The sequence below is a fragment of the Tenrec ecaudatus genome, chromosome 2, assembly GCF_050624435.1.
Source record: "Tenrec ecaudatus isolate mTenEca1 chromosome 2, mTenEca1.hap1, whole genome shotgun sequence".
NCBI lineage: Eukaryota > Metazoa > Chordata > Mammalia > Afrosoricida > Tenrecidae > Tenrec > Tenrec ecaudatus.
This window is the reverse complement of record NC_134531.1, coordinates 280506503-280529691: the sequence shown is the minus strand read 5'-3', so window position 1 is coordinate 280529691 and position 23189 is coordinate 280506503.

Here is a 23189-nt window from a genome sequence, read left to right as displayed (position 1 = left end):
TAAACCCTGAAGAAAGCAAACAACTAAAACACTAAGAAATGTTTACCCTATAAAACACCCTAAAGTCTGATTTGCCCTCCGCCCCCGGGAAGCGGCGAGCGGGTAGCCGGTCCGGGACCCAGCGTGGGTCGGGCAGGCGCACGGCGGAGGCCAGGCTCTGCTCCCAGGCTGCAACGAACAGCTCAGCGGCCAAAGCGCGCCCGCCCAGGGGCCCTGAACGATGGGGCCGGGCTGGTGGCTGAGGAAATGGGGGCGCGGCCGAGGAACCGGCCAGAGCGGGGTTGAAACCCTGGACTTTCAGGGACCTGGAACTGCATGGCGTGGGGCGGGGCCATGGGAAACCGGAGGCTCCCCGAGCGAGGGTGAGTATGGGGGCGGTGCGAAGCGCTCCCCCAGTGCGGGTGGGATGGCAGGGAAATTGAACACAGGTGAGCCGGGGCAGCTGAGAAGCTGGGAACCCCTCCCACATTTGCCATCTTGTCTCCTGCCTCCTGCCTCTGGAAGCAGCCCAGCCGGTCTCCGCCCCCATCATGCCCTCTGATTGGCTAAGCTGAGGAGAACTCCCGCCTCCGGCGTGCACCTTGGTCCCACGGGGTCACTTGACTGGCAGATGCAGTGACCAATAGGCATGCTCATCTGTGTCGCGCTTGTTGGCAGGTGCTCCCTTGGATTTTTGTCTGGGGCTGAGTCAGCTTCAGGCTGTCGGTAGTGGCACGCTCACCCCCCAGGTCTCTGAGGAGATCCGATTACCCTCCTTTCTATTGCATTGAGTGGTGGGTGGGGGTGGGTAAGATTCTTCTGGAGGAACTGCCCCCTTAAAGGGACGGGAGCCTTGGCTGGGGTCTTAATAGGCTGAGAACCTTGTGTCGGGCCCAGGGGGGGTTGCTGTATTTACAAAGGTGAAACATTCCTCAGGGACCGTGGTGAGTGTGTGCGCAGGCCAGGGGGCGGAGCACAAAGGTGACATTTGGAAAGTTCTTCATTTGGTCATAATTCAGTGTTTGGTGGCACTAGCCTGAAAAAATGTTGTTGGACCACGAATAAATTACTTGAATCTTCATTTTGGAACTGTCATGTGAGAATACTGATATTCGTTTATTAGGAAAGTGGCTGGGGTCCTACCTAGTCTCAGTGTCTTGTGTTGGGTCCAGGATGTTCGCTGCATTTGCAGCAGTGAAACATTCCTCAGTTACCGGGGTGAGTGGGTGCACACGCCAGGGGGCAGGGGCTGCTGAGAAACACACTGGGGTGGCTGGAATGTTGTTTCGAGGTTTGGATGTGGGAAGGGTTGTGAGGGGAGAGGAAATCCCACCAAAACCCTTTCTGGACTATAAGCGCCTTGAGGGAGAAGAGTGCTCAGATCAGATTCTTCAGCTGTAGCCCTTCTCCAAGAAGAGTTAGCCTCCCAGAAGACTCTAGAGGCTTGGGTTGGAAGGAAGAGGTATCCATAGATGTTGCTTGGCTGAGAGACCTGAGCTGTGGATAGATACGGGGCGCCGAGAGACTTGAGAGAAGGAAGGTAGGGCTAGATTGGGGGGGGGAGCCCCGCTCCTGCGATAAACTAGTCACACCTTTGGGCTGGTGGTAGATGGGCACACCACCTAGGGACTCCCTGCCCCTGGGGAGGGAGAGAGCAGTAAAGGAGGTTTGTTGGCCATGGCTGTCCCAAGGATTTGGCTTTGGGAAGACATCTGGGGAACAAGGACTCCTGGAACCCAGACAGGATTACTGTGATGAGTCTGTTTCCGTTGGCTCAAGTTGGGCTTGTGTTCCTGAGGGGCACCTGTATACCCCCACCCCCGAATCAGGCACATCCGGCGATTGGAAGGGCTTTAGAAGAAGAATGTTGATCGTGGCTTACCAGCAAATAGCAATCCTTAAGAAGTAGCTTTTATTTACCCCCCCATTTTACTAACGGAGAGGAGAGGAGAGGCAGGAGGAAATGAGAAGTCAAGTCAAATAGGGCCGAGATGAGAACCAAGATCTCTTGTACCAGACCATGGCTTCTCCCTGGTGGTTACGTGGGATCCACAGATTGGCAGTTTGAAACCCACAGTGAGGTCACTCTTAGTCCTTATTGACTGACTCTAGGGCGATAAAGCAGGGTTGAGTTAAGCTGATGAGAAATAATGTTACCACCTAACTGCCCTAACAAAAGCTACTAGCTGCTCCCAGGGTGAAAGATGAGGCTGTTTATACCCATAAATAAAGACATGCAGCATCAGAAACATTATATAGGGTTCCTTGAGTCCGAAAATAAAAAGAATCCACCCTAAAGCCTTAAAAAACAGTCTAAACTAATATAAACACCCTAAAAGCCGAAAAAACACCCAACACCCTTAAAACACCATAGAAGCTAAAAAGCATGCAAAAAGCAGCTAAAAGTATTATAAAAGCCCTCCAAATAACCTCAAAGCCCTAACATCCACACTTATCTCCACAAAACATACTAAACTACCCAAAGCACCATAAAAGACTTAAAAACACCATACATGCCCTAAAAGATCTAAAGTTAATTCTAAAATGCTAAAAAAAAAACCACCTAAAGCGCCCACAAAACATCTTAAGACCATTAAATACATGGTATAGCCTTCCTAAAAAACGCTAATACAGCATAAGTTTTACAAAAAAAAACCTTTAAACACCCCCAAAACACAATACAGGCCCTAAAAATGCCCAAATGATATAAAACGCAAAATAAAGCACATCCAAAGCCCTAAAATCATGCTAAAAGTCATTAAGACCCCAAGAAAATCCCTAAAAAGCAACCTAAATCACTGCAAAACACTGTAAAAGCCCAATAGCCTAATAGCCACGATTTTACCATGAATGCCAAAAAACAAACAGACAAAACCCCAAAGTGCTAAAAACAAACACCTAGTCCCCTCAAAACACTCTAAGGCTTTAAGAAACACCCTAAAATTTTAACAAAACCCTAAAAGACATAAAAATACTATATAAGCCCAATAAACACCCTTAAACACTGAAATCACCCTAAATGCATTATAATGTCCAAAAAGCCTTAATACTCCTTAAAATGCAAATAACACTCTAAAACCACAAAAAACATACTAAATGTCCCCCCCAAAATCTGAAACTTCCAAAAACATCCTTAGAAAATTCCCAAACCCTAACCATCCCCAAACCCCATAAATGCCCTGAGGACACCATGAAAGCCCGAACAAAACCTAGGATGCTAAAAAAAACAACATAAAATATTTAAAATACCCTAAAACCTCCAGGAAATCCTTTAGGATGCCTGAAAACACCCTAACGTGCTAAAAATACCTGTGCACTCTAAAAAGTATCCCCTAAATCTCTGAAAAGCACCCTAAAATCTCATTAAACACCCTAAAAGCCCCAAACCACCCTAATGTCCAAAGTACACCTCAACTGTCCCCAAACAATCACCAAGCCCTAAAAAATCACATGCCACAAAAAAATCCTAAAGGACCCCAAAATTCTAACTCATAGCCACCCTATAGAAGGCTTCTGGAGCTGTTAAGTCTTTGATGACTTTAACTTTCTCCCAAAGAGAAGTTGGTAGTTTTGAACCTCTGACCTTATGTTTTAGCAGTCTAATTATTGCCCAGACATACAGTGGCTCCATACTCATAGGAACACATTACCTGCTACCAGACACACACCTGTTCCCTGCTCATAGGAACACATTACCTTATCCCAGACATACACTGGTGCCCTGCTCATAGGAACACATTTCCTATTACCAGACATACACTGGCTCCCTGTTCATTGGAAGATATTACCTGCTCCCAGACACCCACCTGCTCCCTGCTCATCAGAACACATTGACTTTTCCCAGACACACATCAGTAGCTGGTCCTCACAGCACATTACCTATTCACAGACTCTCACATATTCCCTGGTCTTAGGAAAATATCCCCTGTTCCCAGACACACACTGGTTCCCTGCTCATAGGAACATGTTCCCTGCTTCCAGATATACACTAGCACTCTGCTAACCAGAACACATTACCTACTCTCAGACACACACTGGCTACCTGCTCATTGGAAAACATTCGCATTACTTGGTCCCACACACACTCCAATTCCCTGCTCATCGGAACACATTACCTGTTCCTCCACACACACCTGTACCATGCTCATAGGAACACATAACCTGCTCCCAGACACACACTGGTTTCTGCGCACTGGAACACATTGCCTGCTCCCAGACACAAACTGGCGACCGGCTCCCAGACACACTCCAGTTCCCTGCATATAGGAACGTATGACCTGCTTGAAGACTTACACCCACACCCTGCTCATAGGATCTCATTACCTGTCCCCAGACACGCACAGATTCCCTGCTCATTGGAACACACTGGCTCCCTGCTCATAGGAATGCATTACCTGCTCCCAGACACACCACGGCTCCCTGATCATAAGAACAAAACCTGCTCCCATATATACACAGGGTCCCTGCTCATAAGGACATATTACCAACCCCCAAATACACACTTATTAACTGAACACATTAATGTTCCCAGACAAGTACTGGTTCCCTGCTCATAGGAACACATTACGTGCTTCCAGACACACAGTGGTTCCCTGCTCAGAGGAGCATATTACTTGCTTCCAGACACACTGGCTCCTGTCTCAGGGGAATACATTACCTCCTCCCAGACACACTCTGGTTTCCACTCATTGGAACACCTTTGCTACTCCCAGACACAAACCGGCTCCCTGCTCATAGGAACACATTACCTGCTTCCTGACACACACAGGCTCCCTGCAGATAGGAACACCTTATCTGTTCCAAGACACACACCGGTTCCCTGCTGATAGGAACACATTACGTACTCCCAAACACACACCAGTTCCCTGAACATAGGAACAAATTGCCTGCTCCCAGACACAAACTGGATACCTGCTTCCAGACATGCACCGATTGCCTGCTCATTGGAACGCACTACCTGCTCCCAGACACACACCTGTTCCCTGCTCAACAGAACACATTACCTGCTCACAGACATACACCGGTAACCTGCTCATCAGAACATATGACCTACCACCAGACACACACTGGCTCCCTTCTGATAGAAACACATTACCTCAACCCATACACACACTGATTCCCTGCAGATTAGAACACATTCCCTCTTCCCAGACATACACCTGCTCCCTGCTCATAGAAATTTATTACCTGCTGCCAGACACACCACGGCTCCCTGATCATAGGAACACATCCTGCTCCCATATATGCACAGGGTCCCTGCTCATAAGCACATATTACCTGATTAGAGACAACCAGCAGTTTTCTGTTCATCGGAACATATTACCAGCTCCCAGACACACAACTGTTCCTTGCTCATAGGAACACATTACCTTCTCCCAGACGCACACCGATCCATGTTCATTAGAACATATTACCTATTCCCAGACAAACACCGGCTCCATGCTCATGGGAACATATTACCTACTCATAGACAAATACTAGTTCCCTGCTCAATGGAACACATTACATGTTCCCAGACATACAGAGGCTCCATGCTTATAGGAACACATTACCTGCTCTCAGACACACACTGACTCCTGGCTCATGGTAACACATTACCTACTCCCAGACACACACTGGCTCCCTGCTCATAGGAACACGTTACCTGCTCCCAGACACACACTGGCTCCGGGATTATAGGGACATACTGGCTACTCCCACACACACAAAGGTTCCCTGCTGATGCGAATACATTACCTGTTCCCAGACACACACTGGTTCCCTGCTCAGAGGAGCATATTACTTGCTCCCAGACACACCGGCTCCTGGATCAAGGGAACACATTACCTACTTCCAGACACACACAGAGTCCCTGCTCATGCAAATACATTACCTCCTCCCAGACACACACTGGCACCCTGCTTATAGGAACACATTACCTGCTCCCAGACACACACCGGCTCCAGGCTCATAGGGACATACTGGCTACTCCCACACGCACAAAGGTTCCCTGCTGATGCGAATACATTACCTCCTCCCAGACACACACTGGTTTCCACTCACTGGAACACCTTTGTTGCTCCCAAACCGGCTACCTGCTCCCAGACACACGCTGGGACCTGCTCCAGGACACACTCCGGCTCCCTGCATATAGGAACATATGACCTGCTAGAAGACTTACACCGGCACCCTCCTCATAGGATCTCATTACCTGCTCCCAGACACATACCTGTTCCCTGCTCAACAGAACACATTACCTGCTCCCAGATATATACCAGCAACCTGATCATTGGAACATATGACCTACCACCAGACACGCACTGGCTCCCTACTGATAGAAACACATTACCTCAACCCATACACACACCGATTCCCTGCAGATTAGAACACATTCCCTCTTCCCAGACATACACTTGCTCCCTGCTAATGGAATGCAATACCTGCTCCCAGACACACCACGGCTCCCTGATCATAGGAACACATCCTGCTCCCATATATATACAGGGTTCCTGCTCATAAGAACATATTACCAATCCCCAGACACACACTTATTCCCTGCTTAACTGAACACATTACCTGTTCCCAGACATACAGCGTCTCCATGCTCATAGGAACCCATTACCTGCACCCTGCTTATCGGAACACATTACCTGCTCCCAGACACACACTGTTACCTGCCACAGGAACACATTCCCTGCCCAGACACACACCGGTTCCCGCTCATTGGAACACATTGCCTGCTCCTAGACACACCGGGCCCTGCTCTGAGACACACTCCGGTTCCCTGCATAAAGAAACATATGACCAGCTTGTAGACTTACACTGGTACCCTGCTCATAGGAACACATTACCTGCTTCTAGACACACAACAGTTCCCTGCTCATAGGAACAAATTACCTGCTTCCAGACATACAACGGCACCCTGCTCAGCGGAACACATTACCTGCTCCCAGAAACACACTCGCTACCTGATCATAACAATATATTTCCTGCTCCCATACATATACAGGGTGCCTGCTCATCAGAACACATTACCTAACCCGACCATACACCAGTTCCCTGCTCATGGGAATATATTACCTGCTCCAAGACACACCGGTCAGCAGCTATTTGAAACACATTACCTGCTCCCAGACCCACACCGATCCCTGTTCATCAGAACAGATAACCTGGTCCAGACAAACACTGACTCCATGCTCATCGAAACACATTCCCTACACTCAGACAAAAACCTCTTCCATGCTCAACAGAAAACATTAGCTGTCCCAAGATATACAGTGGTTACATGCTCATCAGAACACATAACCTGCTCCCAGAAACACACTGGTTCCATGCTCATAGGAACACATTACCTGCTTCCAGACACACACCGGCTCCCTGCTCAGAGGAGCATATTACCTGTTCCCAGACACACACCGGTCAGCAGCTATTAGAAACACATTACATACTCCCAGACACACAACGGTTCCCTGCTCATAGGAACACATTACCTATAACCTGACATACACTGGGTCCCTGCTCATAGGAAGATGTTACCCACACCTAGACACACACTGGCTGCCTGCTCATCGGAACATATCACCTCCCCCAGACACACACTGGTCAGCACCCATTAGAAACACATTACTTGGTCCCAGACACAAACCTGGACCGACGGTGAGACACACTCCTTCTCCCTGCTTATAGGAACATATCTGCTTGAAGACATACACCAGCACCCTGCTCATAGGAACTCATTACCTGCTCCCAGACACGCACCATTTCCCTGCTCATTGGAACACATTACCTGTTCGTAGACATACACTGGTTCCTTCTCATTGGAACACATTACCTGCTCCCAGACACACACCGGCTCTCTGATCATAGGAAAAATTTTCCTGCTCACATACATACACTGGGTCCCAGCTCATCAGAACACATTACCTACTCCCCAACAAACAGCAGCTCCCTTGCACATCGGAATATATTACTTACTCCCAGTCACACAAATGTTCCCTCCTAATACAAGCCCATTACCTGCTCCCAGAAAAACATGGGTACCCTGCTCAACGGGACATAGTACCTGTTCCCTGACATACAGTGGCTCTGTGTTCATAGGAACATATTACCTGCCCGCAGACACACACCACTTTCCTGCTCATTGGAACATATTACCTGCTCACAGACATATACCGATTCCCTGCTCATTGGCACATATTACCTACCACCGAACACACACTGACTCCCTGCTGATAGAAATGCATTACCTGAACCCAGACACACACCGATTCCCTGCTCATTGGAACACATTTCCATTTCCTGGACACACACAGACTCCCTGCTCATAGGAACTCATTACCTGCTCCCATACACACACTGGTTCCCACTCATTGGAACACATTACCTGCTCCCAGACATACACCGATTACCTGTTCATCGGAACACATTACCTGTTCCCAGACACACACCTGCTCCCTGCTAATAGGAACACATTACTTATTCCAAGAAACCCATCAGTTCCCTGTTAATAGGAATAAATTGCCTGCTTCCTGATATACACCGGCACCTTGCTCATCAGAACACATTACATGTTTCTAGACATACAGCAGCTCCATGCTCATAGGAACACATTACCTGCTCCCAGACACACACCAGTTCCATGATCATAGGAACACATTACCTCCTCCCAGACACACACCGGCCACCTGCTCTTAGAAATACATTACCTGTTCCCAGACACAAGGCACTTGTGCACTCACGAGTGCATGCCCACACACAGGATGCCTCCTCACAGAGACATATTACCTGCTCACAGACACAGGTTACCTGCTCAGACATTCATTATCTGTTCAGACACAAAACCACACACGCGCGCACACACACACAGCATACTTACTCACAAATTACCTCTTCCCAGACACAAGCCACCTGCTCACGGATACATAGGTGTTGCCTGCTCGGAGACATCCAGTACCTGGTCAGAGGCCCATCAGATTTGGCCAGACAACATGGTGCTGCTCACAGGTACACTGGACTTCCTCATATGTCCGGTCTTACAGACACACGGCACCTGCTCAGACACAAGCAACTGCCAATATACACACACAGCTTATCTGTTCTCAAATACACACTACATGGTCATAGACGCATGTTACCTGCTCCCATACACACTTGGCTTCCTCACATTTGAGGTCTTTCAGTCACACGGCACCTGCTCACAGACACTTAGTACCTGCTCCCAGGTGAAGCTGCCGATTTCCATTTTCTTCGAAAGTATTGGTTCTCTCTCCTCTGGCAGAGCTTCTCTTCTGCAGGTTTTCGGATGTCACCTGCTCTCTAGTCTTGGTCCCTAGGTTCTCCAGTAAGCCTGTCACATGTATTTTCTGACCATTTTGGAAAGCTGCACTGTATCTAGGTGACATCGCTGTCTCTGACCCCGACTCTGGGATGTGCCCCTGCACCATCTCTCCAGCCCAGGTGAACGTGAGTACACACGCACGTACATCTCTGTCCAGGTGAGCGTGGGCACACACACTCACACACACATTCCTTGTTCTTGCTGTCTTCAGGCTGGGGGGTGGGAGGCAGCCTCTGGCTCCACGTGGCCATCTCCCCTCTGCATCTTGTTATAAGGACACTGCTCCTGAAGGGTGAGGACCGCCACCCCCTCCCCCCCTCCGCCCCATGGTGAGCTCATGCTGAGTGAATCACATCTGCAAAGACCCCATTCTGTGGTCCAGGGGTGAGTAGGGCCCGACTCCAGTGGAGGGCCCTTCCTCATGGTGTCTCCCAGCTCCTGGGGGCCTCAGGCACCCCTTGACTGTGGCCACATCTCTCCACCCTGTCTCTGCACCTCTGTTATAAGGACCTCGCTTGTGTTCCAATGTGACATGCTAATTGACGTCATCTGTAAAGGCCCCGTTTCCAATAACGTCCTGCTCACAGGCACCCAGACCAGCACCTGCTTTGCCTCTACCCCCTGCAAGGGAAACCCCTCCCCCAGTCCCTCATGTGCCCCTTGAAGGGAGCATTATGGGGGTGATCTCGAATGCAGTGTCACCATTGCAGTCATGACACCATGACTGGACGCCTGAGCACGAAGTCCCCCATCCCTCCCGACCAACCCAAGGCCCTGCAGCTCCTTAGCTAGGTGCTCCCTGCATTAGCCAGCCTGTGGCGCTCAAGTGGTCCGTTCTCTAGGTATGGCCACCCGCTTAGGGAGGGTCACTCTGCTCCCCTGGGCTCGGGGAGGGCAGCTCTGTGCAGGACCCCTTCTCCCCGTGGGTGGGCTCCACCTGGCCTGCATGGTGCAGTGGGGTTACAGGAACGGGGGCCAGGTAGGGGTTCCTGGAGAGGAGCCTTTCTGGTGCAGAGGGTGAGGGGTTGGGTTGCGCACTGCAAGGTCAACATCTGTCAGTGTGTTTATATATCATCTATGTGTCTACCTATTCATTAGCTTCTTGGGAACCAAACCCTCTGCTCCTATAAAGACTGACAGCCTGGGAAACCCATAGGGGCAGCTCTGCCCTGTCCTGCAAGTTCTCTGTCAGTTGGCATCCACTCAGTGGCCAAGGGATTTTACTCTGATCTTCTCAAGAGCAGAGGAACAGCTCATTCTCCCCCGAGATGCTGAGGGTGGATTTGAATCTCTGACCTTCTGGCTGGTGCTTAATCATCTCATCGCCACGGATCCTGCTCACTAAACCCAAGTCAGTTCCAGCTGAGCCTGTGAGGCTCCTGCAGCCTATGTTCAAAACTGCCTCCTCCCCCCCCCCCATCCCCAGATGTGGACAGGGATGGAGGTGTGGAAGCAGGGATGGAGGTGTGGGATGTGAGCTGTCTGCCCCCACCCACACCCTCTGCACTGTTCCAGATAGGCTGTGTGTGGCTGACATCAACCTGATTGAGAACCTGAGCTATGTGTCGGTGCTTCCCTCCCAGTCCCTGGAGAGCATGACACTGCCCGACCTGCCCTGCCTGGGCTTCTGAGTCCTTGAGCAGTGCCCAGGGCCTGGCACCCACTGCACCAACATCATCGTGGGTGACTTCATCGGGGCCAACAGTTTTGTCAGCGACGTCACACAGTTCCTGGCCTGCTGATGTCCAGGGTGGGCTGACACCTGGCCACCGGACCCTTCTGTGATATCCCCGGGCGCATGCCCAGCTCACAGTCCCATGAATAGGACTACTGTCCTTGGGACCACACGCCTGTGAGGAGGACAGGCGGGTGATTGCTGTGGGGTCCACACGGACCTGGATCAGCTTCCACTGGTCTCCTGGCATGGCCCCCCAGTCCCTGGCCACTTGCCCTGAGGACCCCACTTCCCCTCCCAGATGGTTCCATGTGTGAACGGTCAGTACCTTAAGCACATCTTTGGGGGGATGGTCCACAGGTGTGGGGTTGGGTCCCCTGGAGTCTACGGGTATGATGCTTGGTCTGCCCTGGATACCTCTGCCTGGGGGGCTTGCAGGGCACCACAGAGTGTGTGGACAGCTCTGAGGGCCTGCGGATTCATGGGACGTGCGCACGCACCAGGCTGCATGGAAAGGTCTGAGGGCCTTGGAATCCTGGTGAGAAAACATAAAAATACACACTCACTACAATTCCAGGGCAAGGATGCTCTCTGCCGTGCCCCCAACCCCCAGAAGTCCAGCAGGCTCCCCAAGGGCTTGATGTTTCTACTCCAATCTCACCAAGTGTCAACGGGACGTAACGTGGCTGCCCAGCGGGGTGGTGACAAAGGCGGAAAGGACCATTGGTGAAGAAACAGTGTTGGTGTCCACAGTCTCCTCACATGCTCTCTGAGGCCCCTGGGGTGTTTCTTTCATGTGGCTGCAGGACCTAGGTGGGGCTGGGGAGTGCTGTCCCCACGCACGCTGTGACCTTGCTCCTACGAGTGGCTCTCGTCCTCACAGCCGCCCCTTCATGGGGGTCAGAATGCGTGTGCAGCAGGTGTAACACACGCATAACAGACCCCACCCCATGTTCCTGCTGTGAGCTCCGAGTGGCTCTCGTCCTCACAGCCGTCCCCTGTGCACGTCTCACATGGCGTGAGAACATGGATGGTGCGGGTATAACACGTGTAAAGGGCCCACTCTAGGCCCACGCCGTGGCCAGCTGTGGCTGGTGCTCATAACCGCCCCTTGGGCTTTCTACACGTCTCGTCTCTCACCTGGTCACTTCAAACAGGGTCCCTTGACTGTTCCCCTTCCTTGGCCCAATTAGCTCAGAGTCAGGGGTGCCCACTGCGCTGCTCCCTCTAGTGTGGACTGAATGTCAAAGCTGCTTGTTCTCCACCTTGGTTTTCTCCCATTCACCCACCCACAATCCTGTCCTCCCCCACAAGGCACACTTGGATGCTTGTCAAGTTTCCAACTTTCTTTCCCAGCTTTTGCCTCAAGGCCTTGTGGCCACTTTCCAAGCAGGTGTTGAGCTCCTTTCTGACCTCACAGGCCCGGGCTGCAGAAACCCAAAGATCACAGGAACCCTCATTCTGTCCACGAGCAAACCCACTGCCACCAGGCCGGTTCTCACACACAGGGACTCTGCACAAGGTGCTTGGGGCCGTCAGTCTTTACGAGAGCAGACAGCCTCATCTTCTCCTGCAGAGTGGGCCGGTGGGCTTCAACTGCTGCCCTTCATGCCCATAGCATAATGTGTGACCAACTATGCCACACCATCTTTAGAATCAGGGGTTTTGGTTCTTGGCCAAATATTCTTCTCACTTCTCTATGGCCTGGGTTCTCTTGTTGTTTGCTCACGAACAGTCTAATGTCACTGAAAGAGTAGAGAAGGGCAAAGTTTGGGGGGCCTTGCCAGCAGCAGAGCCCAGCTCACAATCTGGCCTGCAGTCTTTACTTCTCCTTCTGAAGTAGAAGGGCCTTTCTGACCACAAAAAACCCTGCCCCAAACAAAACAATGTCATCAAGTCAATTCTGATTCACAGTGACCTTGCAGAGCTGCGTTTCCCAGGCCATCAGTGTTTATGGGAGAAGACAGCCTCCTTTTCTCCCTCGGAGTGGCTGGTGGGTATGAACTGCTGAGCTTCCTGGTAGCCGTTCAAACCCACCAGCTGCTACATAGGAGAAAGACCACACTGTTACGGTAAAGACTGACAGTCTGGGACACCCACAGGGGCAGCTCTGCCCTGTCCTGCAGGGTCACTGTGAGTCAGCATCCGATGGCAGTTAGTTTGTCTGTCTGTCTATCTATCTATCTATCTATCTATCTATCTATCTATCTATCTAATCTATCGATCTATCCATTAGCACCTCAGGAGAAAGACCAGACTGTGGCAGTGTGTTTATCTATCTGCATATCTACCTATGCATTCACTTCTTGACAGAAAGACCAGACTGTCTGCTCCCATAAACGCTGACAGCCTCGGGAGCCCCAGGGGCAGCTCTGCTCTGTGGACTGGAAAGGACTGCGTGGTGGTGAGGTCTTGGTTTAGCCAGATCTCGGCAGAGCTTCTGGATATAACAGTACAAGGAACATCCAAGACACCCTATTTGGAAGGGCATGTTGTCTGATGGGGAAGGTCCCCGTGCCGGCCTGGTGTCAGGGTTTCCATGCCTGATGGCAGCCCTAAGAGGTGCCACAAGGGGTCCTCCCATCCCTGCAGCTTCCTCCCCCCAGCAACACCCATGGCTTCAGTCATTGCTGTCAGTGAGCTGCCGCCCTCAAGATCACCTCATTCTCCCACAAGGTTTGTGTTGGGGGCCCCCGTGAGGTCTTCCCATGAAAACAGCCCCAGGCTGCTCAGGGACAGCATGGTCTGCAACGGGGGTCTGCAGAACACGCTAGCCTAAGAGAATGTCTGTGTGTGTGTGTGTGTGTGTGTGGTGTAGCATGTGGTGTGGGTACCTGTGTGCACACTGTGGTCTGTGCTGTGTATGTGTATGGTAGCATATGTACACAAATGGGTAAGAGGGGTGTGCGCTGTGTCCGTGTGCGGCTGGATGCAGTTGAGGGCAGTGCCTGCAACAGTCCATCTGCGGGAAGTGACAACTCAGGAAAGTTGGGGTGCAGTTTAGGGGTAGAGGGGAGCATTCTGTTCAATTCCCCCCACTACCACCAATACGACACAGATAGCCTTCCAGGTAAGTCCAGGAGTCCTCCTCCTTGCTTTCTCCTCAGCCCCAGGCCTCAGGAGGCCCTGGGGCCAGCGTGGGCGTCCCTGCTGGGGGAGGGATGCCAGGCAAGGCATCCTGGGAGGACCCACAGGAGAGGGGTGACCAGACCCCGCGTGGGGGCTGCTGGAGAGAGGCAGTCATTAATCAGCCGCCCCCTCCACCAGGACGTCCGGGAACAACCAGGACGCTGACTGGCAGGTGCTGGCAGCACTGTTATAGTTAGCCTGAGTGAAACCATTCTGTGGCAGCTTCCATCTTGTAACCCAGATGTGGAGATTCCCCAAAGCCTCCCCCTGCCCGTCATTTATCAGGGATGAATAGCCGGTGCCCACCCTGATCCCGGAAAAATCCCATGTTCAAGCTAACCGCAAGGTCTGCTTCTGTTCCTGCTTGCATGCACAGCTGCAAAGCACCGGGGTTTACCCCACCGCATCCAAATCTCAGTCTGTAAGCTCGGAGAACTGGTCCCTGCGCAGGTCTCCTCTTTCTTTCGGATAAACTGTATTGCTTTACCAGAATCTGAGAGTTCTTGTCCGGTTCCTGTACAACAAACAGCACCAGGGCCGGCTGGCTCGCTCCACCGTGCTGGCTGCAGGACCCAGCTGCAGGTGTGGCTCCTCCCACTCAGGGAGCAGGTTCTGGGTGGGGCTTACACTTACTTGCTCACCCCACCCCCCACCACGTTCCGGCACCCTGCCCACACATGTGCATTCACTTCCCACACCATGCACCTGACCCCGACCTCTCCCATGCCCGCTGCTCACGCCCCTCCCGCAGGTGGGCCCAGGGCTGGCAGCAACCCCGGGCTCCTGCCCTCTCCAGGCTGGGGAAAGCGGGGCTCAGGTGCCACTGGCCGGCACCCGCAAGCAGGCCCAACCCCCACCCTGGCTCCACACCTTTATTTGGTACACCCTCATTACGGACGACAGGCGCTAGAGCCACACCGGAGGGCTGGCAGGGATCCCGGGAAGGTAGACCCCACGTCCTGCAGTGGTGAAGGTGGCAGATGGGCGGGGGGACCCCCACAAGGCGGGGTCTGCGTGTCACCCCGGGTTGCCCTCATGGTACAGACAGCAGCCACCCTCTTCCAGGCTTACCTCCTCCGCTCATCCACGGGGTGGGGGTGGGGGAGTCGCCTGTGTCCCACTGGGGGTCGCTCCTTCAGGAGTGCGTGGAGGGGCGACCCAGTGAACCGCAGCTCAGAGACGCTGACCGGACCACCTCTCCCAAGCTCAGGCGCGGGGAGGGGCCACGTCAAAGGTCATGGGGCATGTGCGTGGGAGGGGGTGGGGGTTCCCGGTGCTGGGATGGGGGAGGGGTAGGTCCAGCACCCCCCAAGATGAAGCCCTCTCCCATCGGATGCTCAAGAGAAGGATGGCCGGACAGACAGAGAAGTCGTCACTGCCACTGAGTGGACGCGGACTCACAGCTAACATGCCCTTGTGGGTCTCCGAGTTTGTCGCTCTTCAGGGGAGCAGTCTGCTTTCTCCCCTGCGCGGCTGGCGGGTTCAAACTGCCGACTTCGCAGCGAGTGGGTGGCCAACGGGTCACCAAGTGGGCTACCACACTGCACCCTTCCTGGGTGCTTGGCTTCTCTGGTGCCCAGTCTCTTTGCCCAGGTGGGCTCCCGGGTGTGACCCAGGTAGCCCCCATTGTGCCCGGCCTCTCTGCCCCAGGTGGGTACCCTGGTGCCTAGCCTCTATCCCAGGTGGACACTGGGTGCCTGGCTTCTCTGGATCCCAGCTGTGCCCCCTGGTGCCTGGCCTCTCTTCCCCAGGTAGGCTCCCTGGTGCCCGGCCTCTCAGCCTCTCTGTCCTAGGTAAACCCCCTGGTGCCTGGCCTCTCTGTCCTAGGTGAACCTGATAGTACCCAGCCTCTCTGTCCCAGGTGGACACAGGGTGCCTGGCATCTCAGGATCCCTAGTGGCACCCTGGTACATGGACACTCTACCCGAGACTGGCCCCCTGGTGCCCAGGTTCTCTGTCCCAGGTGGGACCTGCGACCTGGCCTCTCTGTCCCAGGTGCCCCCTTGTACCCGGCCTCTCTGTATCAAGTGGGTTCCTGGGTGGCAGGCCTCTCTGCCCACCACTTCGCAGCCTCTCTGTCCAAGGAGGGCCCCTTTGTGGCCGGCCTCTCTGTCCCAGGTGGGTTCCCTGGTGCCCAGCCTCTCTGTCCCAGGTGGGTTCCCTGGTGCCCAGCCTCTCTGTCCCAGGTAGATACTGGGTGCCTGGCATCTCTGGATCCCATGTGGACCCCCTGGTGCCCAGCCTCTCTGTCCCATGAGGGCTCCTTGTTCCAGGCCTCTCTGCCCAAGGTGAACCCCACAGTGTCCAGACTCGCTGTCCCAGGTGGACACTGGGTGCCTGGCTTCTCTGGATTCCAGGTGGGCCCCCTGGTACCCAACCTCTCTCTTCCAGGTGGGGTCCCTGGTGATTGGTCTTTCTTTCTCAGGTAGGCCCACTGGTGCCCGGCTTCTCTTTCCTAGGTGAATCCCTGAGTGCCCAGCCTCTCTGTCCCTGGTGGACACTAGGCGCCTAGTTTCTCTGGACCCCAGGTGGGCCCCCTGGTGCCCAGCCTCTCTGTCCTAGGTGAATCCCCTAGTGCCTAGCCTCTCTGTCCCAAGTGGACAGGGTGCCTGGCATTTCAGGATCCCAAGTGGGCCACTGGTTCTATACCTCAGATCAGCTCCATGGTGCCCAGGTTCTCTGTTCCAGGTGGGCCCCCTGGTGCCCAAGTTTTGTCCCTTGTTGGCCCCCTGGTGCCGGGCCTCTCTGCCCCAGGTGGGCCACCTGGTGCCCGTCTTCTCTGTCCCAGGTGGGCCCCCTTGCACCCAGTCTCTGCTCCAAATGGTATCTGGGTACTCCTCTGGGAATCCTGGCTGAGCCCCCACATTCACTGCACAGCCGGCCTCCAAGGGACTGCTCTCAGGTCACAAGCCACATCAACCAGGGTGGCGGTGAAGGAGGCAACATGCTCATTGGGCAGCTGGGAGGGGAAGCTGATGGTGTCCACGTACAGCATGATCAGGCACAAGGACAGGGAGCCCGTGTAGGCCGCTATGTGGCAAACAGCTGGTCCCAAGGCTGTGTGGCTGCATCTCCCATCAAGGACTGGATCAGGTCACTTTTCACTGGAGAAGGTACAACAGGGCAGAGGTCACATGTGCAGAGCTTAGCCCAAGAAGCTAGCCCCCGTCTCCGCTGGTGCAGTGGGCTGTTGAGGCTGAGCCTGGGACAGCCCACACGGGCAGTTGTCAGGGCCTCAACCCTTCTCCCTGCACGTCCCAGGAAGCGAAGCTGGTGGACCATTCTTGGAGCTGGCTCCAAGAGTAACTGTCTCTCCTCCCCACCAGCAACGGCTGGACAATTAGATTCAGGGAGGACATGCCAGCAGCAGAAAATCCCCGGCAACTGCAGCCCCAACCCCTTCCCAAAGGGAGCCTCCTCGGCCTCTCCTCGAAAAACCCACCACTCTCCCCACTGGGCGCAACTCCCCTGGGCTACGTGCTAGACCACGGAACCTTGTCCGGGAGTTTCTTTTCTAATAAAGAGCTGGGACAGCCTCTTAACTTTTTCTCTGTTTGTCCTCGTGCCTCAGTTTGTCCTTCTCACAAATCTGCCCTGTCCTAGAGGGTACAGGCCGCTGGGAGCCAGCACCGGTGCCATGGCAACAAAAAGTTTGGCTTTTGTAGTTGGAACTTGCTCCCGAAAGACCCCAGCGAGGTCAAAGTCACTGCGGTATCTGCAAACCAATAACCAACCTGCTCACGGGGTCTGTCCGATCTAGACTGATCCCATGCAGGCCTCCAACGCTGTCCACGGGGTCTGTCCGACACAGACTGAACCCATGTAGGGTTCTAACCCTGTCCACAGGGCCAGTGTGACCCAGTCTGACCCAAGCAGGCCTCAAACCCTGTCCGCAGAGCCAGAGTGACCCAGACTGACCCCATGCAGGGTTCTAACCCAGCCCATGGGGCTAGTCCCACACAGACTGATCCTATACAGGTCTTCTAAACCTGTCACTGTTCACAGAAGCAGAGAGCCTCGTCTTCCTCCGGAGAAGCGGCTGGTGGGTTTGAACTGCTGCCCCTGTAGTGGGCAGCCCTGCGCTGACCTCACAGCACCACCAGGGACCCTCCTGAAATGGACACAGGAACAAAACCCCCATGGCCAGCGAATCCATTACGACTTTGAGCCCAAGGGTCAGGGTAGAGCCGCCCTGTGGGCTCCCGAGACTGTCAGTCTTCATGGGAGCAGACGGCGCAACTCCTTCGGAGAGGCTGGTGGTGTCAAGCACTGACGTGGTGCGGGGTCCACAGCAACCCGCTGTGCCAATTGCCTACTGAGGGGTTTCATGGCAGATGATGGGCGTGGAGGCCTCCTGGTGCCACAGGCAGCCCACGTACCCGGTGTGGCAATTGCCGTCACGGGGGAGGCCGGCCCAGCCCAGGGTGACATCACCCCACCGACAGGCCCCCAGCCTGCACTGTCCCGGGCCAGGTCAATCAGCTGGCTGAGGCCCACGGGATGGTCAGGGGCTGATGTGTGCATGTAGTGGCCAGCCTTGCTTCCCAGTCTGTCTCAGACGGGACGCCCCACCGAAGCTCTCTCAGTGCTGCTGCAGCAAGCAGGGCCACCTGACGGGCGGGTGGACAGGGACTGCTTGTGAGGTGCTTTGTCGGGAAATGGTTCCCAGGGGCGCTTCAGGAAGTGGATGGTCCTAGCACTGACCCACCAAGGCCCGAGGAAGCACCACGGTGGGGATGAACCATCCTGACCACTGACCACAGTCGCTGTGGACCACAGGTCACTCCTCACCAGGCTGTGTGCCCATGTCTCCTCCTCATCACGGTCTGTGTGCCCATGTCTTTATTCCCCCACATCAACCCCCGCCATCTGGGCAGCCCTCCTCATGCCCTAGTTTCTCACTACAGTTTGTGTACCCCATGACAGTGACCGTGGGGAGTTCGCGGCCCTGCAGCTGTTGGTGTAGCAGTCTCCATTTGGTGGCGAGGTTCTGCATCGCCTCCTTGATCCGTGACTCCCTGTCCTTCAGCAGATGTTACTGCACTTGCATGAATGTCTCCCCGGCAGCGCCTGGCAAGTGGGAGGGTGGCGTGAGCATGGCATCTGCGCCTGTGTGCATGACTTAACCCGGGGTGGGGAGGAGAATGGGACCCTGGGTCTGCATGAGAGCTGTGAACATGGAACCTATGGACGATGTTGTCCCAGGGCGGGGGTGGAGGGAACCATCTGGGGCATTTTCTGTGCCACCAAGTTCACATCACAACAGTGTCCTGAGCTCACCCTGGAGCAGGGGTGCCCATATCCTACAGGAGTAGTTTCCTTCTAACAGAGGAGGTGGGACACAGAGGGACACAGAGGGGAGACGGTCATGTAGAGACAGAGGCACAGGTTAGAGAGATGCGGACACAAGCCCAGGAATGTCCAGCGCCCCCAGGAGCTGGGAAAAACCATGAGGAAGGACCCTCCCCTGGTAGCCTCCTGAGGGATCCCAGCCATCCCCATCCCTGAAACTCAGAGTCCGTGTAACCAGATCTGGGAGACAATGTTGTTACCTCAAGCCTCTGATTTCTCTCCCCTTGCTGTGGCCCTCTGGACACACAGGCCCCGAGGTATGAACATGCCGCAGGAACCCTGAGTCAGCTGCACATCCACCACCCTCCTAGACGTCTCGCCAGGTCTCCCTCCCCGACTTCCAAAGGGCAGGCCATGAGCACGGCCCCCACCCCACCCCGGGGCCAAGAAGCAGCACACGCACCTGAGGCCATGACGTAGCAAGAGTCCCCACCCTGTCGGTCCAGGTGGGATAGGTCTTTCTTCAGGTCGGACCTGGTGCAGAAACGGGAGGGCATGTTGGCTGCAGAAGTGGGTCAGCTCCTCCCCCGCCCATCACATGCTGCCTCTGTGTCCCCATGCTTACACTGTCTACAATGGCATCTGCTGGGCAGCCTCCTCGCAGTGCACCACAGACTAGGGCACCAGGACCAGAATCTGCCACCAGCACCCACAGGGTGCTCAGCAGTGAGGGTCAGAGGTCCATCCTAGGACTTATTGCTGCCCAACACTGTCTTCTGCTGTCCATGACACACCACTGCCACACACTGTCCTCCACTGTCCATGACTCATCACAGCCACACTGTCCTCTAGTGTCCATGATCCTCTGTTGTCTGTGCTGTGTCAGCGTGGGAGGTAACAAAGGCTGCCAGCATCCACCTGAGCAGGGGGATCTCAGAGTCTTTGGGAAACTAACACTGAGGGACATGTGGTGAGGACTATAGTCCCCAACTTTTAACAGAGGGAATCTGGAAAGCTAGCATTCCCTGGTAGGAAAGCCTCCACCTTGGTGAGTCAGAGCTAAGTCCAAGTACATCATCCTGCTTTAAATATCGTACCCAGTGATTCCCCTTGACCAGCTATGCTGCCTTAAAGTGAGCACAGGGTTGGTGTTAGGTCCCTACAGGAGCAGACATCTGTTGCTACCTCTTCCCGCCCTGTCATCACCCAGCCCCACTTGCACCTTGCCCCACTGCAGGTCTGAGGTTTCCTCACCTGTGAGCTCAGGGACATGGCTGTTGATGCCACCCACCTTGTGACTGTATGTAACTGTATGAACATGCCTGTCTTTCAGCTACCTGTAAATATCTCAAGATAGGAAAGACGCATCTCTCCCACTTCCACGTGGACCACCAAGAGGGGCTCAGGTGAGCATGCTACCATAAAATGTATCTGACTCCTACATTTAATCTCTCTCTTGTCGTTCCTTTTCTCTTTGACTTTACAGTAACCTTCATATGCTATAACCGTACAACTGGGCCTACTGACCCTTTGCTTGTCAGAAGCTGGTTTCCTCTAACAAGAGTCTACCTGTGCAGGGGGATCTCCGCGTCTACCTGTGCAGGGGGAATCTCAGAGTCTATCTAAGCAGGAGGATCTCAGAGTCTATCTAAGCAGGGGGATCTCAGCCAGGGCCAGCTGCAGCCAGGCCTCCTTGGGGCAGGCGCAGCAGCTGAGGATGTACAGCACAATGGTGAAGCAGCCAAACCCCTGGATGCCCCAGGCGACCTCCAGCTCCTTCTGCAGGGGCCAAGAGGGGAGCATCTAGGGCACAGCTGGGCACCGAACAAACCTGAACATGTGGCAACCACCTGGGCAGATGTATAGCTGGATGTTCAGCACACCTGTGCAGGGGGCATGGTTGAGAACATGAACACCTGGCCAAGTACACATCTGAGCAGGGAGCAACCCTGGAACATGGTACACAACTGAGTAGACGGCAAACCTGGTCGATGCAAATCTAGGCAGAGAATGCACCTGCACAACTGGGCAGGTATACACACCTGAGTAGGTGACACACAGGCAGACCACACCTGGGCAGGTATACACACCTGAGCAGGTGATATAGGCAGTGCATACCTGGGCAGGTGGTTGTGGATAAAGTGGGACTATCCCTCTGTTCGTCCTTGACTTGATTGTCCTGCTGCAGGCTCTGCCCCCCACCTGTGTTGATGGTCACATCTGGTGGCTGTAGGTGCTCAGCCCAGGCTTGTGAGTACCTTTTGTCAGGAGCCATCCTCTCCACGTTCAGGAAGACAGACGTGGTGCCCTAGAATTCATTCTGAGGACAGTGGGGTGCCTCAGGGGTGCACAGGACAGCCACACAGTGGGCAGAGAGGGAGTCTGGGGTCTCCTTGCAGGTGTGTGACCCCCACGGCTCTGTCAGAGCAGGCAGATTATTGGCAGCCTGTCAGACGGGGCCTTGGGAGGGGGGGCTATACCGCAGGTACGATGGTCAAGGGACCCACGTGTCTGAGGACAGCAGGGGCCCTGGACCCAGCACGGCGCGTGGGGCGGTAGGTGCCGAGGGGGCGCCTGCCCAGGGGCAGCGGGTGCACGGCAGCAGGTCCCACCTCTACATCTGAGGTTCAGGGCTAAAAGCCCTGGGCTTCTGCAGGCAGCGGGTTACAGCCTATGCCAATACTGGAAAGGCTTGCCGGCTTTAGGGTGGAGCCAGGCTCGCGGGAGGGCAGGTCGCGGAAGAGGGTTCTACGCCGCCCACCCCCATTGCGCACCTGTCAGCTGCTCCAAGTTGTCTTGGCCAAAGACCAGCCGGCTGTGGGCACTGCCAGGCTCTCCACCACCGACCAGCCGTTCAGCGTGTGCACCAGAGACCCAGTCAGCCACCGGCCACTGGGCTGCGTCCAGAGGAAAATGCGGAGCGCAAAACAAACCCTAGGGCCCCGCCCCCTCTGGTTGACCCGCCCAGAAACCCCGACCCTCCCGAGCCCAGGACATTCCAAGGCCGCCTGTCCCCTCGGGTCGCGTCGGCTTCCACAGGACCCACTCGCTGTCCGGGTGGAGCGGGCACGGGCGCGGGGCGCTGGCCCTCAGCTGGGGCCCTCAGCTCAGCAGCACCTCTTCCTCCTCCTCTTCCTAGTCCCCCTCCTCCTCTCCCCGGGCTCCTGCGGCCCCCCCGCTAGGAGCCCGGGGGCCAAAGGCGGCAGGGCGGGGGGGAGCCTTGAGTCTAGCTAGAGAGGTGGAGCCCACCGCGGAGGGCAGCCTGGAGGGTCATAATTCGCATCTGCCGCCGCCAGGGGCATCCTCCCTTCAGGACGCCTGGGAGCCCGGAGGTGGGAGATCTGAGGGCAGCTCAGGAAGATCTTCCCTCTACTGGTGCATAGTGTGGAGTCAGCTTTCCCTTTCATGAATGCCCCAGCCCCGCTTCGAACTCGCCCCCCACAGGATAACTAGGTTTCCTTCAAACTTGCCTCTCCATTTGCGTTAGACCAGGTTGACTAGAGAAACAAATCCAGTGACACTCATATATGTGTAAGAGAGTTTTATATCAAGAACTAATTATGCATCAATAAAACATCCCACCCAGATCAAGTACATAAGTCCAATTCTAGTAAATAAGTACCTCTTCAGACTCATGCAGCCATATGCAATGATGTAGAATGCAGGAAGATCACAGGCCAACTGGTGCAGAATCTTATGGATCCAATAGCAGTGGACACATCTCCAGGGCTCCTGGAGTCTTGTGGCTCATCAACAGGAAGGTGGAAGCAGAGATAGAGGGAAAGTTCCCAGGACCCT